General features: G+C 50.3%; 1 protein-coding gene across 1 annotated transcript in view; it reads left to right on the plus strand.

Annotated features, from left to right (window-relative positions):
* LOC138525961 (gamma-aminobutyric acid receptor subunit gamma-3-like) overlaps window positions 1-18,128 on the plus strand; it is an 805,526-nt gene that overhangs the window by 424,649 nt on the left and 362,749 nt on the right. The gene's annotated exons all lie outside the window — the stretch shown is intronic.

The following is an 18,128-nucleotide window of genomic DNA, read 5'->3' on the forward strand; positions in this document are numbered from 1 at the left end:
GGACTGTGTATTAGCTAGGGTAAGCTTAGCGATTAGGGATTCGCATCATCCTGTGTTGGAGGGTGGCAAGAGTATCAGTGAAAGTTTAGTTTTGGCTCTAATGGCAAGACCTCCGCCTCGAGAGGTAGTATGATCGAGTCTTAGTAGGGTGTAGTCATCTGGTATGGCTAACATGATTGCGGGACCTGCTGCTGGATGGAGCCACGATTCAGTGATCGCTAAGAAATCAGGATCTTCATTAACTAGTAGGTCAGCAATGTCTGTTGCATGGGCTACCATAGAGCGGGCATTTATAAGTGTGCCCTTGGTCCCAGGTTGTGCTGGTTTCAAAGGTAGTGGCAAGCTTTTGGGAGTTCCATTCTTGGCGCGGATAGGCTCACGGAAGAATCTACTGTTCAATTGAAGAGGATGCTGAGAGAGGTTGCTAGTATTAGCCTTACTGTGGGATGTTTTGAGTAACGGGTCATAAAACCTAGGGAGTCTGGCCCGTAATTTGAGGTTCCTCTGAAGAACAGTGCAGGGTGAGGTGATCATATCGGTTAGTTTGAGGGGATTGGGGGTTGACTCAATTTTAGCACTAGGGCCTGAGACACAGCAGTTCAAATGCATAAATAAAAACACACCTAGATTCAATTTTAGTAGTAGGGCCTGTGACACAGCAGTTCAAATGTATATATTATAAAATCACCTGGGTGCAATGGTAGCACAGTTGCACATATAGAGGCGCAGGCCAAACAGAACAATGCAGTGCAGCACACAATGCTGGCATAGGACAGTGTCAAGTGGCAGCCTTGGACCGTGGGCAGAGCGAGACCTTAGAGTGCCCAGTGGGTTGCCTAGTAGATTAGCACGCGTGTAGCGTTTAACGGCTCATATCATTATTGACTCAGTTTGCGCAGCATACATGAGATAAGGGTATAAGGTCGTCCAAACAGTTTATGGAGGGTTTAAAGTCTATGTTGTCGGTAGTTGCTATTGGGCCGCGTTAGGTGTAGGGAGGGCAGCTGGGGGATCGCCTCTGTGCGTGTGAGCCTAACGGAGTTACATGATAGGCTAAACGCAATATAGGCACTGTACTGGTCTTATATAGCTCTAAACCAACTCTGAAGCAGCTGAACTCTGTACGACAATGTGATATAGTAATAAGTCATACAACATAATTAAAAAGGCTACGCTGAGGGTTACAAGTAAGTGATATAGGTTAGATAAGGAAAGGAGTGCCCACTTGGGTCCAGAAGGTTCTGCCTCCTGTCCCAGCATCTAGTTATGATGCCTTGAAAAAGCACGCAGACACCATGGAGATGTATATGGATTCTGGCCACCATGTGTACACATGGTGGACATCATTGCCGCTACTTTTCTGGTCGGTATGGAAAAAAGGAACAGAAAACTGGGATCATCTGGATTCCAGTGCTTTAATAATGTCACCACCAGAAACGTATCCATATTTCCTGCAGAGGGCTGGAAATGCCTATTTTCTGGGGTGGTAACACCATACTTAAAATGTGTATGTCACCTGTTTGTGGTCTACTGTAAGCCATGCTGTGGTGGCTCCTTCTCGGGCACCCAGGCTCAGGCATTAGGTTGAATAGATTTAGGGAGAGATTGCTCCTTCATATTAGGAAATTTGACTAGCTGGGTATATTCAGAAGGCAACACGACGTTGGCACATTCCTCAATGATATGGCCATTCCGGACATGTCCTTTTAGACATTCGTTTCTCAATTATATTAGACAACACCTGCTGGATATCATCAACGGAAATAATGTGGTTTACAAAAAATGGGGCCCCACCACTATTCTTTTATTCAAAAAATGGAAATTGCACAGAGCTGAATGGGGACTAGAAAATGGACCACCCCCAATGTTTCATTGTGTATCATCACTCAGCAAGTTATTTTGATCTCACAAACCTACTTAAATGTGGGAAGAATTAATATAGTCTACTTTGTAATCTCGTTTTAAAAATGAAAGAATTGTAGGGCAGATGGCCATCAATATAGTGATCAGGGAGCTGGCACAAGTCTTCAAAAAGGTGATACAAGGTCCTTTCATCGCCAGTTGTTATTTTGATGGGTTTTTTAACAAATATTTTTCAATGAAAAACTCATCAAAATATATAGGTGGTGTTGGGAAACTACATATAAGGGTTCGGGGGTCAGGAATAGTTAAAAACAATCGGTTACCAAAACATCCATTTTGGATGAGTTTTTGCTGAGTTTTTTTCGTTAAAAAATATTTGTTAAAGAACCCATGGAAATATCGACTGTTAGACAGGGCATTTTGGACACTAGTGCACCATTGTTTGTTCTTTACGCATGTATCTGGGATTAAGACAGGTGTTTCCAATTCTTTAATGATGGTGAATAATGATTTAGTACTTGACTTGGCTGGTGTTATTCGCTGGTTGTAGGACTCTTGTTTGGCAGCTATGATTTCTTTGTTGTCTTTTTTGTAGGTGGATGTTATTTTATTGAGTATCAACTTGTTGTCTGTAGGAGATTGTCTCCAGGCTTGTTCCTTTTTGTGTTTCTCAAGTCTAAGGGCTTTAAGGTTTAAGGTGCGAGGAGAACCAGGAGTTCAGGTGTTTTTTCAACTTACATTTTCTAAGTTTTAACGGTGCAATAGAGTCAAGGGATGAGCTCATGATTTGGTTGTAGCCTTCTACACTATTCTGGTGATAGGGCTTGTGGCTTTGAGGGCAAAGGAGATGAGATGGTGGTCAGACCAAGGTTGAGGGGAGTTAGCTGAGACGGATGCCACACAGTTTTGGTTTGCTACCCAGTCGCGGGTTCTCCCTTTGTTGTGGGTAGGGGTGAACACTCTTTGGGTAAAGCCTGATTCTGACATTGTATTGTTGATGAGGGTAGCCTGGTGGTCTTTGGGGTCTTTAAGGACTAGGTTGAAGTCCCCTAGTAGGAGGCACTGAGAGGTGTTTTTTAGATTATTGGTAAGGATGGTAGTGAGGTCTTCCTCGAAAGGACCAGGAGGTCTGTAGAGTAAGTGAATGGTTATGGTTTGGGAGTTAGCGGTAGGCAGCTTAGCTGTGAGTGATTCACAGGATGGGAGGTGGTTCGAGGAGTTTAGTCTAATGTTGAGGCGTGTTTTGGCAATTATAGTCAGGCCACCACCTCTAGATTCTGTTCTGTCCGCACGGATGATGGTGTAGTCGTCAGGAATGGCTAGCGAAAGGGCTCGACCTGCGGCTACATGGAGCCAGGACTCGGTAATGGCTATGAAGTCTAGATCTTCTGCTAGAATGAGGTATGCTAGGTCTGTGACATGGGCTACTATAGAGCGCGCATTGATTAGGGTGCCTCTTATGGGCGAGACAGTGCTTTTGGTGTTAGTGGAATTAGAGTCTATGTTATGCACATTATGCTTGGTCGTGGTGTTAGTTGGGTTATGCTTGGGTCTTTCCAGCGGAGAGTTGGTGAGAGTAGTCGTATGCGTAGTTAGGGAATGGTTAGTCAGTCTAGACTGGGTGGCGTCTCTAGCTCGGGCTTGTATAATTTAGGAAGTCTAGCGTGTAGACTGGTATTTCTTGCAGGGTGGCTACATGGTTTGGATGAGTAGGGCAGAGTGGTTATGAGGTGTGGCATATTGGAAGGTATTGGAATGGTGCCTATGTGGGCCACGCTAGGGGTAAACCTTAGTACGGTGGAGGAATTGATAAGGTGGAGAATGACTTGTTCTCCACCTCTTTTTCTTGTTGGAAATAGGTATTTCAGTCTTGAAAAGGGGCCAAGATACTTCTGAGCATTAAGAATTAACAAATTGGTGTTCCCGAAGATTGTAGACCCGTCTCCCTAATTGATGCTGCTCCCAAGCTGCATGGGAAGGTGACACCTAAAAGGGCAGCTGATTGGCTGGACAGTCTAGAATTCATCTGCCAGATGCAAGCTGATTTTAGGGACCAGTAACTATGGTTCACCCTTATTGTTAACATGAAACATGCTGAACTGATGACGGAGGCTTTCTATGGCCCCTTTACTAATGTAAGAGATGCACCCATTTTGGGAAGCTGAGCCAAATGTTACGAGGGATAATTATTAATAAAGTTATGAACTTATGTTTATGCCTATTTTTTCCTTACATCAAAACTGATTTTTCTTTTACTACTATTGATTGCGTATCTGTGTATGCAAAGAAATATCTTTGGTATTAGGTAATAATGTCCCCATACATAATGTCAACGGGAAAAGCCATTGGCAACATTATATATGGTAACATTATGTATGGGGACGGGTTGCGGGATTTCCCCTGCTCCTCTTGTAAAAAATAAAAAAAAAACAATAAATCAATGTAATAATGTCTCTGCAAAAACGGCAACTGTTTTGTTAGGAGCCATTTTTTTGGGGACATTACATTATTACATGGAACCATATCTTTAATACCAAATCACTTCAGTAACAATATCAGTAGACCTTATCACTGCAGGTCCAACTGATGATCATCTGGAAATGCCTGAATGCATTGGGCACATCTCTTCAGCAGATGGGTTTATTAGCAGATACATCCTTATATGAAGAAGCTGCTGTGTGCATGGAGATGGTGCTGGGACAACAAATATAGAACAGTAACACTTGTAAGGTTTGCGTTTCTGTTGTGCGGCACATTTGTTTGTGGGGATTCAATACAGGTCTGGCTGAGCAATGGGTAGCCCCAGGCTGCAATTCATAGTAATACACAATCCCCTTTGCTTGGGCAGAAGGGAAGGACTGATTGATACATGGAAGAGGATATTGTAATCAATAGCGCTGTTAAGCAAGGCAATCTTCACTTTCTACTGTTGACAGTGTTGCCACACATTCACCATGAGCAAGAATGTGAATTTTCACAAAGCACAATATAGAATCTTATGTGAAAGAAGGTGCAGAACCACAATAGCCCCACCAGAGTTATCCTCCCATATATCCTCTTTAAATGTATGATCGCCTATTGGGACCCTGTGAATCTCCTTTCAATAAATCTCAACAGCTCTGATTCAATGCCCCCTATTTCAATACTAGAATGTAGCTCCTGAGTATGCTACTGTTGCAATGTGTACATGAAATAGCAAGCATCGCCGAAGACAAATAAAGACATCAGCCATAGGCGTTCTCCTTGAAGAGGCAGGGATGGTCCTTACATACTCTAGGCACTCTACATTGGAGGGTCCCTCCGCAGCTTAAATCTGCTTTTTCGAAGCCCAGTGCTATCCGTTTCAAATTAGAATGTGCTTTGCTAATCTGGGGATCTCAAAACAAATATGACCTAAAAATGCACATCTGTTTGCTAATGCAGAAGGCATGGGGCGCATCCCATTCTCTTACACACTACCTTAGGAACACTAACTAGTTGGAGAGAAGCCTGGATCTGATGACTTCCTTCCTGTAGGTTGGTGGGGTTCCTATTGCCCTCTTCCTTGCTCCTGAGTTTTATGGCACATTTGCATCCCTGCGGACGTCTGAGAACCTCTACAGAGCACACAAAAAAGGACAAGGATTGGAAGTCTAAACCTAAATGATTTGGCAAGAAATTCAAAAGCACCAACTTGCAAGATGTTATTATTTGTATCTACTATCTATAATGTCCCCTCACCTCTTACACAGGGTGAAGGGCATCTAGAAATCCCTTTCTAGGAACCATTACCGTAACCATGAAATGTAGTTTTGATAGATGGGAACCAACATTAGACGTTAATCCAGCTCAAGCTACCTAAAAATACTCATGACATTTCTAAGTGTTCAGGGATAATCAAATGTGTAATTAAAAGCACTCAATGAATACTGACCCTTCCATCCCATGCTCCCCACCAGTACATTTTAAGATTGCCTTTCAAGTTTTACTGAGTGAAAAACTCTTGCCACTGGATATGGATTCAACCAGAATGTTCCCCCTTGTCTTGCAACTGGTCATGCACATCTCTACAGATATTTTAGAGCATCTGGTTCTGACATCTTATCTAATGGTCCAACATTTTCCCTGCTCCTTCCAATTATTCGCCAACTTCTATGCAAAGGAAGCATGCTTTGAGATTACTAGAAAACTGCTTCAGAAGTCAACGAGAATTAGATCAAACATACTTAAAGAAAAACAGTTATAAAGTTAATATGCTTTTCTTAACAGGATTTTCCTCTTATATCGTTTACATATCTTTTGACTGATTCTGATTTTGTTTGTGGCTTTCTTGGTATCCAGTAACACTAGAGAATACAATTACAGAGAATGCTATAACAGACAAGCAAAAACATAGGAAAAACCATCAAACTTTAAAAAAAAAATAGATATGAGGCACTGTAAGGGGGTAAAACGGGTGGGCATGGGGTTTTGGTTGGTTTAAGCACATAGAGAAATGAGGGTCTTGGGGGTTCAGGGGAGGTGACCCCCGAAAAAAGACACAACATGTTGATGTTTTTTCACTGTTATTGTTTTCGCTGAAAAAGCATTCTCTGTTATGTATTCTCTGTAATAACACAGAACCATCTTTCTTTTCTGTTCTCATGTACTGGCGGTAGCCCCAACACCCTACTTTCAGAGAGAAAGCCTTTGTCCTCTCATTGTCAATACTCTCAAAACCAGCTTTGAAAACAAATTGATTCTGTGCAGCTCACCATCAAGATAACCCATGAATACATTTGCTAATGATATACTGCTAATGATTAATGCTGAACATGGTCTGATCTCTTCCCCTAAGTGAGCTGAGCACTGAAGTCAAGCAATGTAAAAATAGTGTGAGGTGTTCTAAAATTATTCTTGGAGGTATAAGAAATTTTGAGTGGAAACGATGAGGGCGTGTTCAACAGTTTGTATGTTTGGGTTGCAATTTTTTTATAGGTAGGGAACTTAAAGTCCCAGGAGAACAACATAAAACATCATCGTGTTTACTTAACAATGCGCGGGATCTCAAAGTGTAGTACAAAATGTAGTGAGAATTCCATGTGGGCCCCAAATGAACCCGCAGAGTCAATGCCAGCCGCCTTCTGCACAGTCTGCTCCCTTGTTAACAGTTGGATCATGCAAACCTCAGTTCACACTGAAACCCGGCACATTCATGTTTCCTAGTGAAGGAAATAAGAACAGGACGTGTGGCGGAGCAAGAAGTCTTAAAACCACTTTCCGTGTGGAAGCAGAATTGTTCGGTATCCTGTTGATCGCGTCTTTGTTTCCTTTGTGAGAGCCTCACATACAGGGGCTTGATGGCGCTTTGCCGGATTACTGAATCTCCAGGGTCAGCTTGACCTTACGGTTTCCGCGTTCTAATCACATTTCTATCTTGCAGCTCTTAGGTGATAACTGCATATGGAGGGCTTGAAGTTCTCAGTAGGTTTTAGCGTTTATGGAAATATTTCAACATTTCTCATATGGAGGGCAGGACGCTCTCATCAGGTTTTGACAAATATTTGAACACTTTCGTATCAATCAGGGGTGTTTCTGTTTTCCTTCCTACTTTGCCATGCATTGAATTGTGTGTTTGCTTAATGAGCTGTGTTAGTTGGTTGTCTGTTTAACTTTCCTTGTGGTGGCTCAGCGAGGTACATATACATCCATCCAACTGGATAATATGAAAGGAGTATAACTAGGATACGCAAGCATGTTTTTAATCTTCTTTTAAACAGATTTTCTATTAAAGATTTGCAGTAATTACAGAGTGGGTTTTCTAGAAAGTCGAACATATAAAAGGTAGTTTGCTGCTTGATCATCTTATTCAGTTTAAACATGTTATTTCAGTACCTCTTTCTATTACCTATACTCACGGAAACTTGAATGGCTTAAAATACATGTGTTTAAGGGTTGCCCCTTCAAGTGTCCCACGTGTAAACCCATCTAAGAGTGCTCATTACGTTTAAATAGGAAAGGAAATGTGTAGCAGGTATACACATGTTCACTCCTCTGCTTTCTGCTCTTCTTCGCTGCCGCCATAGCTCAAGGGCACATTGATTAAGGATGTTATTCCATTTCACTTCTTTGCAAAAATAGTTCTATTGACATGCTTACAATCATGAAAGCAGTTTGTAAAAAAATAAAATAATAATAACTCTGTACTGAACAGTCATACAGCATAACAACAATAATTTTATTGACTCAATAGATCAAAATAAACACATTTAAAAGAAAGGAAAAAATGAAAGCAGCTTCAAATGAACCAGCCAGCAATACATAATACATCAGGTCGTGACTTGTATGTCGAAACACATTTACCTAATTACTGACACTGCAGTAAGGACTTTTGCAATAAGAAGCTATGGTTCTTGTTGTTTATTTTATTTCTCGAACGCCTACTCCTAAGCGCTTTGCAATAAATTAATGTAATGGTACAATTTAAGAAATGAGGATAACATACAACTTAGGAAAGAAAAGACTGAGAAAGAACAAAGTAGGCCAAACAGACAAAAAATGCAACAGTGTTTCAGAATCACAGAATAGTGAAAGTCCACAAACCTGCAGGTTGCAGGACAAAAAAAAGCCATCACACCCCTCAATATGCAAAACAGAGCATTGGTGGGAGGCAAAGTCTAAACATGTTTTGAAAATTCACAATGCACAGTGCTCTTAAAATACAACCTTCCGAAACGCACAAGGTGCGATGGAATGGGAGTGCATATCTCCAGCAAAATCCTAAAAAGATGTTGAAACCATCTCCTACACCTCTGCTCATAACACCACCCACACTGCGAACGATCTTCAAAGGCCATCACCGTACTCATCTCCAATCATCAAACAGTCTGATGCTCACACTGCATGAAAGGTGAAGCAGCACACGGTCGGGTCAAGTTGAGTGCCCCAATTCCAGACAGCCACAGGAGACCGGGCATGATGGCAAGGAACCCAGGGACCGCCCTAAACGGCTGGAGCCCCAAGGCAACCTCCCATTGCCGGGCTGCAGAAATATTTGGCACAGAGCCAAGGTCCCTGGCAGCTGATGACAGGCAGTGCTGGTCCCCCTAACTGTGGCTACATATTCTATGGGCCATCTGAGCCAACAATCCAAAAGGGTGATCCAAGAACATGGACTAGACAATAGAAAGGACGTGCAGCAGTCATGGACTTCCATGGACACTCAATAAAGATATTTAAGTAGTTTCCAAATTAAATACAATCCCGATCCTACAAATCACAATATATGAGTGTCTACCGTTAAATATTAACAGGCCGATTCATGGAATAAATGTGCGCCGAAAATCCCGGCGCAGAGGGGCCAATACGTGCGCTGCGCCGAAAATTAGCGAAAAGCGCAGGGAAACCAGCGCACGTCGATTCATGGAAGTCCGTGTGCAAGAAAAGCAGAGGACGTGCGCTGAAAAAGCGCGCGGCGCAGGCCGGCGCACAGGTCAACCAACGTTGTGCGCCACGGCCACTGCGCTATCACTCCGAGCGCAGCGCACAGCTCTAAAGTAGGCGGAACACAGGACGGGACACCCGGAATGGGGAATAAAATGGGGCACAACACTCGGAATGGGGAAGAATGTGGGCGGCACGGGGAAAGTTTAGGAGGCAAGTGCGCGGAACGCCCACACGCTCACATACAACACGTATTCATGGAATAGAATAGGCCAAAAAAGCGCACGCTCAAAGCAGCGCACAGGCACAAACAGGCACAAACACGACCGCCACAAGAAAGCAGGCGGTAGCGTCTCTGCGCCTGCAAGAAATGTGCGCTAAAAGGTGCGCCAACAAATAGCACCTATATACAGACATGATCAATGTCCAATACTGTGGCCCCCCAGGACAAATGACGTACAAAGGGGTACCCACAAACACAGACACGCGCTGAGAGAAAAAATAAACGTGTGCGTGTATACCGGGGTGCGCGGGAAGTTGCACACGCGATATGGCCGGGTACGTGGATTTCAGGGGTGCGCGGGAAGTTCCACACGCGATTAGTCAGGGTACGTGGATTGCAGGGGTGCGCGGGAAGTTGCACACGCGATATGTCCGGGTACGTGGATTTCAGGGGTGCGCGGGAAGTTCCACACGCGATTAGTCAGGGTACGTGGATTGCAGGGGTGCGCGGGAAGTTCCACACGCGATATGGCCGGGTACGTGGATTTCAGGGGTGCGCGGGAAGTTCCACACGCGATTAGTCAGGGTACGTGGATTGCAGGGGTGCGCGGGAAGTTCCACACGCGATATGGCCGGGTACGTGGATTTCAGGGGTGCGCGGGAAGTTCCACACGCGATATGGCCGGCTACGTGGATTTCAGGGGTGCGCGGGAAGTTCCACACGCGATATGGCCGGCTACGTGGATTTCAGGGGTGCGCGGGAAGTTCCACACGCGATATGGCAGGGTACGTGGATTTCAGGGGTGCGCGGGAAGTTCCACACGCGATATGGCCGGCTACGTGGATTTCAGGGGTGCGCGGGAAGTTCCACACGCGATATGGCCGGCTACGTGGATTTCAGGGGTGCGCGGGAAGTTCCACACGCGATATGGCCGGCTACGTGGATTTCAGGGGTGCACGGGAAGTTCCACACGCGATATGGCAGGGTACGTGGATTTCAGGGGTGCGCGGGAAGTTCCACACGCGATATGGCCGGCTACGTGGATTTCAGGGGTGCGCGGGAAGTTCCACACGCGATATGGCAGGGTACGTGGATTTCAGGGGTGCGCGGGAAGTTCCACACGCGATATGGCCGGCTACGTGGATTTCAGGGGTGCGCGGGAAGTTGCACACGCGATATGTCCGGGTACGTGGATTTCAGGGGTGCGCGGGAAGTTCCACACGCGATTAGTCAGGGTACGTGGATTGCAGGGGTGCGCGGGAAGTTCCACACGCGATATGGCCGGGTACGTGTATTTCAGGGGTGCGCGGGAAGTTCCACACGCGATTAGTCAGGGTACGTGGATTGCAGGGGTGCGCGGGAAGTTCCACACGCGATATGGCCGGGTATGTGGATTTCAGGGGTGCGCGGGAAGTTCCACACGCGATATGGCCGGCTACGTGGATTTCAGGGGTGCGCGGGAAGTTGCACACGCGATATGGCCGGGTACGTGGATTTCAGGGGTGCGCGGGAAGTTCCACACGCGATTAGTCAGGGTACGTGGATTGCAGGGGTGCGCGGGAAGTTGCACACGCGATATGTCCGGGTACGTGGATTTCAGGGGTGCGCAGGAAGTTCCACACGCGATTAGTCAGGGTACGTGGATTGCAGGGGTGCGCGGGAAGTTCCACACGCGATATGGCCGGGTACGTGGATTTCAGGGGTGCGCGGGAAGTTCCACACGCGATTAGTCAGGGTACGTGGATTGCAGGGGTGCGCGGGAAGTTCCACACGCGATATGGCCGGGTACGTGGATTTCAGGGGTGCGCGGGAAGTTCCACACGCGATATGGCCGGCTACGTGGATTTCAGGGGTGCGCGGGAAGTTCCACACGCGATATGGCCAGCTACGTGGATTTCAGGGGTGCGTGGGAAGTTCCACACGCGATATGGCAGGGTACGTGGATTTCAGGGGTGCGCGTGAAGTTCCACACGCGATATGGCCGGCTACGTGGATTTCAGGGGTGCGCGGGAAGTTCCACACGCGATATGGCCGGCTACGTGGATTTCAGGGGTGCGCGGGAAGTTCCACACGCGATATGGCCGGCTACGTGGATTTCAGGGGTGCGCGGGAAGTTCCACACGCGATATGGCAGGGTACGTGGATTTCAGGGGTGCGCGGGAAGTTCCACACGCGATATGGCCGGCTACGTGGATTTCAGGGGTGCGCGGGAAGTTCCACACGCGATATGGCAGGGTACGTGGATTTCAGGGGTGCGCGGGAAGTTCCACACGCGATATTGCCGGCTACGTGGATTTCAGGGGTGCGCGGGAAGTTGCACACGCGATATGTCCGGGTACGTGGATTTCAGGGGTGCGCGGGAAGTTCCACACGCGATTAGTCAGGGTACGTGGATTGCAGGGGTGCGCGGGAAGTTCCACACGCGATATGGCCGGGTACGTGGATTTCAGGGGTGCGCGGGAAGTTCCACACGCGATTAGTCTGGGTACGTGGATTGCAGGGGTGCGCGGGAAGTTCCACACGCGATATGGCCGGGTACGTGGATTTCAGGGGTGCGCGGGAAGTTCCACACGCGATATGGCCGGCTACGTGGATTTCAGGGGTGCGCGGGAAGTTGCACACGCGATATGTCCGGGTACGTGGATTTCAGGGGTGCGCGGGAAGTTCCACACGCGATTAGTCAGGGTACGTGGATTGCAGGGGTGCGCGGGAAGTTCCACACGCGATATGGCCGGGTACGTGGATTTCAGGGGTGCGCGGGAAGTTCCACACGCGATATGGCCGGCTACGTGGATTTCAGGGGTGCGCGGGAAGTTCCACACGCGATATGGCCGGCTACGTGGATTTCAGGGGTGCGCGGGAAGTTCCACACGCGATATGGCAGGGTACGTGGATTTCAGGGGTGCCCGGGAAGTTCCACACGCGATATGGCCGGCTACGTGGATTTCAGGGGTGCGCGGGAAGTTCCACACGCGATTAGTCAGGGTACGTGGATTGCAGGGGTGCGCGGGAAGTTCCACACGCGATATGGCCGGGTACGTGCATTTCAGGGGTGCGCGGGAAGTTCCACACGCGATATGGCCGGCTACGTGGATTTCAGGGGTGCGCGGGAAGTTCCACACGCGATATGGCCGGCTACGTGGATTTCAGGGGTGCGCGGGAAGTTCCACACGCGATATGGCAGGGTACGTGGATTTCAGGGGTGCGCGGGAAGTTCCACACGCGATATGGCCGGCTACGTGGATTTCAGGGGTGCGCGGGAAGTTCCACACGCGATATGGCCGGGTACGTGGATTTCAGGGGTGCGCGGGAAGTTCCACACGCGAATTGGCTGTGTGCTCCCAGGCATTACCTGTACACCCTCCACGGCCCCTGCAGGCAGCACACACCACAGGGAACTACCCTGCACACCTGCTCATGTCTCCCACCACCCCCACCCCCCATCCACCAGGGACACCCTCCACCAGGCCCCCACCCATGTCTCCCACCACCCCCACCCCCAGCACTGTGGGGAACCTGCCAGCAGGCCCCCACCCATGTCCAACCCATGTCTCCCACCACCCCCACCCCCCATCCACCAGGGACACCCTCCACCAGGCCCCCACCCATGTCTCCCACCACCCCCACCCCCCATCCACCAGGGACACCCTCCACCAGGCCCCCACCCATGTCTCCCACCACCCCCACCCCCAGCACTGTGGGGAACCTGTCAGCAGGCCCCCACCCATGTCCAACCCATGTCTCCCACCACCCCCACCCCCCATCCACCAGGGACACCCTCCACCAGGCCCCCACACATGTCACCCCCCACCCCCCAGGGACACCCTCCACCAGGCCCCCACCCATGTCTCCCACCACCCCCACCCCCCATCCACCAGGGACACCCTCCACCAGGCCCCCACCCATGTCTCCCACCACCCCCACCCCCCACCCCCCAGGGACACCCTCCACCAGGCCCCCACCCATGTCTCCCACCACCCCCACCCCCCACCCCCCAGGGACACCCTCCACCAGGCCCCCACCCATGTCTCCCACCACCCCCACCCCCCATCCACCAGGGACACCCTCCACCAGGCCCCCACCCATGTCTCCCACCACCCCCACCCCCCACCCCCCAGGGACACCCTCCACCAGGCCCCCACCCATGTCTCCCACCACCCCCACCCCCCATCCACCAGGGACACCCTCCACCAGGCCCCCACCCATGTCTCCCACCACCCCCAGCACTGTGGGGAACCTGCCAGCAGGCCCCCACCCATGTCCCCCTGGCCCCAGGTCCTGACGATACACAATCATGGCAGTAATGGCCAGCATACCCAGCACAAACACCCAGGCAAGGATTGCATGCACCCACATAGTGAATGCAATCACATGACACAACCCCAAAGGCAAGTATGCAAAAGAACACATGTCCGTCACACACACATACACAATGGGTGCAAGTGAATGTCAAAACCCATATCATGACATGTAAGAAACCAAAGAGAAAATAACACAAGTGTAAGATAATATAAAAATGTATTAAAAACAAAAATTAAGTAAACCAATAAAACATACAACTATGTGGCAAAGTAAATAAAAGGTCCATGTCCGAGAACAAAAATGATAAACCAAAAAACAAAGGATTAAAAAAACAATAGAATTTGTCCAAAGCAAAACCATGTAGTAGGAAATCAAAGAAAAACCATTACGGCATGGTGTAAACAATAAGAAAATAAAAAAATGTATCTCCCAAAAAATAACAATATATACAGGAATGTTCCAGGGTCCATGAGCCCAACACCACAAATGAAACCTAATACTAACTAATAAAAAAAATATGTACGAAAAAGTGGCCATTGTCCGAGCGGTCCAAAATAATAAAAATAAATAAAGGAAACCTAGCACTAACTAACTAAAAAACTATATACAAAGGCAGCGGGCTAGTCCTGAGGCTCACTTGGTGATGCTGGCCAGGGCATCCTCGAACTCCATGTCAATGTCCTGGAGGCGGGACTCTGTCCTGGCCCCGAGGTCTCGCAGGGACAACCCCATGTGCTCACCAAAATCCCTGCGAGCCTCCTCGAGGCACTCAGCCCGCCTCAATGCCCGACGCATGGAGATCTCCGCCCTGGCCATGGCGAGCCGCTCCTCTTCCGCCCGCTGCCGCTCCGCACCTATCCGCTGGCCAAACTTCTCCCACACGGAACACACCGCCATGCCAGGGTTGCCCTGCCCTCCGGCCGATGCCTGCCCCTCTGATCTTGATGGCCCTGAGCCATGATGCCTCCCACGTCGAGCCCGCTGCTGCCTCCGACGCCACTGCCTCTGCCAGCACGACGGCATCCAGGCTGATGGTAACCACCGACGCCGTCGTGCACGTGCCCTGCCCGATGATGCCGGCACATCTTCCATCTGCTGGGGTCCACTTGCTGTGTTGTCCACCCCTGCTGGACCTCCGACTCCCAACTGTGGCAGGGATGGGATCCCCACCGAGCTGGCTGCATTGATCGGGGCAGGTCCACAGGGGGCCATGGTGGCATCTGGGCCGGAAGACGGCAAGGAGAACGACCGGTGGATAGCCTGCACAGAGGAGGAGAGGGCCGTCAGATTGGCCAACACATGCAGGAACCCCCCGAACATGGCCGATCCCAATTGGGCCACGTCGGCACGGTGCACTTCGTGATGACGTGCGTGCTCCTCCCGGGAAGCACGCACGGCATCACGAATCACAGCCGTGCGCATCGCGACCCCAATCAGGACCTGCTCCACGCGTCCAGGGGTTCCCACGGCCGCAGGTGGAGGGGAGTCAGTTGACATGGACATCCCCTCTACCTGCGGACGGGCCTGGGACGGGGCATCCCTGCTGGTGCATGGTGGTGCACTCACAGGGTCAGGGACAGCGACATGCACAGGCACCTCCACGGTGACCTGTGCTGCCTCCTGCCCCTGGCCCTGGACTGCACCACTTGCACCAGCAGGGATGCTCCCACCAGGCCCCATGTGTGCACCAGTGTCGGCCTCCTCCTCCTCTGTGCAAACCACCAACCTGGATGGCTCCTCACCGTCTTCCGCCGTAGCAGGCCCCTGTGGGGGCTCACCCACCCCTTCCGCTGCAGCCGTGGGGGCATCCCCGCCGCCTTGCTCCACAGCGCCGTCTCCGCCCTCTTCTTCACTAGCCGCTGCGTAGAGGGAGACAAAGGACACAAGCATCAGGCTACTGTAAAATGGTCCCCTAGACAGGAAGCAATAGCAGATGAGCACCCCTGTCAAAGTACACTTCCATCATGTCCCTCCACAACACATGGGTCAGTCCAGGCAAAACACACACAGTAACAGGCATGGTGCATGCCATGCACATTTCCATGCATGTCCAATTGACTCTTGAAACATTCAATGATATGTAACTCACATGCATCATGGCTCATGCATATCACATGCACACACTTCACCTCAGTTACATCCATCTGGCCCCAAACACTACGAACACAGGCGAAACAAGGGTAAGTTGGGTGCGTCACTGAATCTGTGCATTGTCACACACATGTGTCATGCATCCATGGCATGCACAAGTCACAGACACGCAGGTCAGGCACACAGACATGGCTACCATATATGTACCTGGCATCAGCACCCATCCTTCACCCCCATCCATGTCCAGGTACAGAGACTGGCATGCTCTCATGTCCTAAATCTGCATAGGGCTCCCCATGCCGCATTTCAACACATGCAACAACCATGTGGGTCACACATCACTGGTCGCACATGCATTACCATGATGTCCCTGCACACATACATGCATACATGGCCCATGGCACACATACAGGCAAGTATCATAGAACCAGCACACCGCAACATGCCCTGTCTCACACAGTAATGCTTGCACACTTACCGCTCAACTCCAGACGGGCCTCCCTCTCAAGGACCTGGGCGTGGAGCGCTGGGCGTACGCGTTCCAGGACCCTCTTCTGGATGGAACTCATGCGGCCCCGGCCCCCCTCCACGAGGCGCCGGGCCTTCACAAGGGTCCTGGACCTCAAGTCCTCCCAGCGCTTCTTGATCTTCTGGACGTTGCGGGTTGCCACCCCCTCCGCGTTGATGGCAACCACACAGTCGGCCCAGATCCTCTCCCGTCCTTCCTTGCTGGCGCGGGACGATCCAAAGAGGGCATCATACTGCCCCAGGACATGCTCCACCAGGACACCAACTTCGGTGGCAGTGAAGCTGGTGCCCCTCTGCCCCTCTGGCCTGGGGTTGCCACTGGTGCCAGATGTGGAAGTGCCCGACATGGCAACCCCAGAGGCAGGTGTGGGTGGGCAACTGGGTCCTGGGGCTGGGCTGTGGAGCAATGTAATCCCAGTTGGGAGTCTTCAGTTCCAGCAGGGGTGGACACAGCAACTGGACCCCTGCAGATGGCTGATGTGCAGGCACCAAATGGCAGGGCAAGGTGGCAGCAGGCAGGCAGGCAGGCAGCAGCAGATAGCACGTGGGAGGCTGCTCAGGGCACTGGGGGGGCAGTAACTCGGCCTTCTGGGCAGGAGCGTGGTGTTCCGTGTGTTTTCGGGTGGCCAGCTTGATACGGAGTGATTTGGCACGTGAAATTCCTGCACGTCAGCGTGAAATCCGAGGAAAGGCCCTTAGCGCGTAAGTGCGTCAGCACGCATACGTGATTCTATTGGACCAGAGTCCCTCACCGCGTAAGCGCGTCTGACGTGATCCGCATGGGCGTTCCCCACTCAGCACGTGATGACGGAGCACACGTGGAAATACTGCACGTCAGAGTGTCATCGCGTGTAATTGGCCAAAAGTGCGCGTACACGCGATTGGCCTATGTACGTGTATTACATCGCGTGTAATTGGCCAAAAGTGCGCGTACACGCGATTGGCCTATGTACGTGTATTTCATCGCGTGTAATTGGCCGAAAGTGCGCGTACACGCCATTGGCCTATGTACGTGTATTTCAGGGGTGCGCGGGCACTTACACACACAAGTACGTCAGCGCACCTGTATGCCTGCTGCGTGGGAATTTCCACACGCTATTGGAGTGGGAACTAGATTCCAGGGGTGCGAGGGTCACACGCTCGCCTAGAACACGCGCAAGTCATTAATTTGCGCACTTATCAATAAACAAGCCAGATGCCAGGATGAACATACCGTTCCTAGCAGCAGTGGCAGTGGGCTACCAAAGGAGGAGGAGGAGGAGAGTCAGGGCCAGAATATTCACACCCAGAACCAGCCTATTCGGGATGCCTGATGACCAGGTGTATGGGAGGTACAGGTTTCCAGCACACATCATACTGGACCTGGTCAGTGAGTGGGAGGATGACCTCACATCACCCACCCTGTGCTCCCAAGCACTCAGCCCCCTGCAGAAGGTCCTGAATGTACTGCACTTCTTGGCCACTGGATCCTTTCAGCGGACAAGTGCCATAGTGGGTGGTGTGTCACAAACCACGCAGTCACGCTGCCTACACCAGGTCTTGAACATCATCACTGCACGGCCATCAGTCCGCAGGCACATATATCTCCCCAGGACTCATGCAGGAAGGCGGACGTGCATCCAGGAATTCTATGGTGTGGCTCAATTCCCCAAAGTACTTGGTGCAATTGACTGCACACATGTGGCTCTACGTCCACCCAGGGCAACAGAGCACATCTATA

This window comes from Ambystoma mexicanum, chromosome 7p (genome assembly GCF_040938575.1).
Source record: "Ambystoma mexicanum isolate Mex_15411 chromosome 7p, UKY_AmexF1_1, whole genome shotgun sequence".
In the NCBI taxonomy this organism is placed as follows: Eukaryota; Metazoa; Chordata; class Amphibia; order Caudata; family Ambystomatidae; genus Ambystoma; species Ambystoma mexicanum.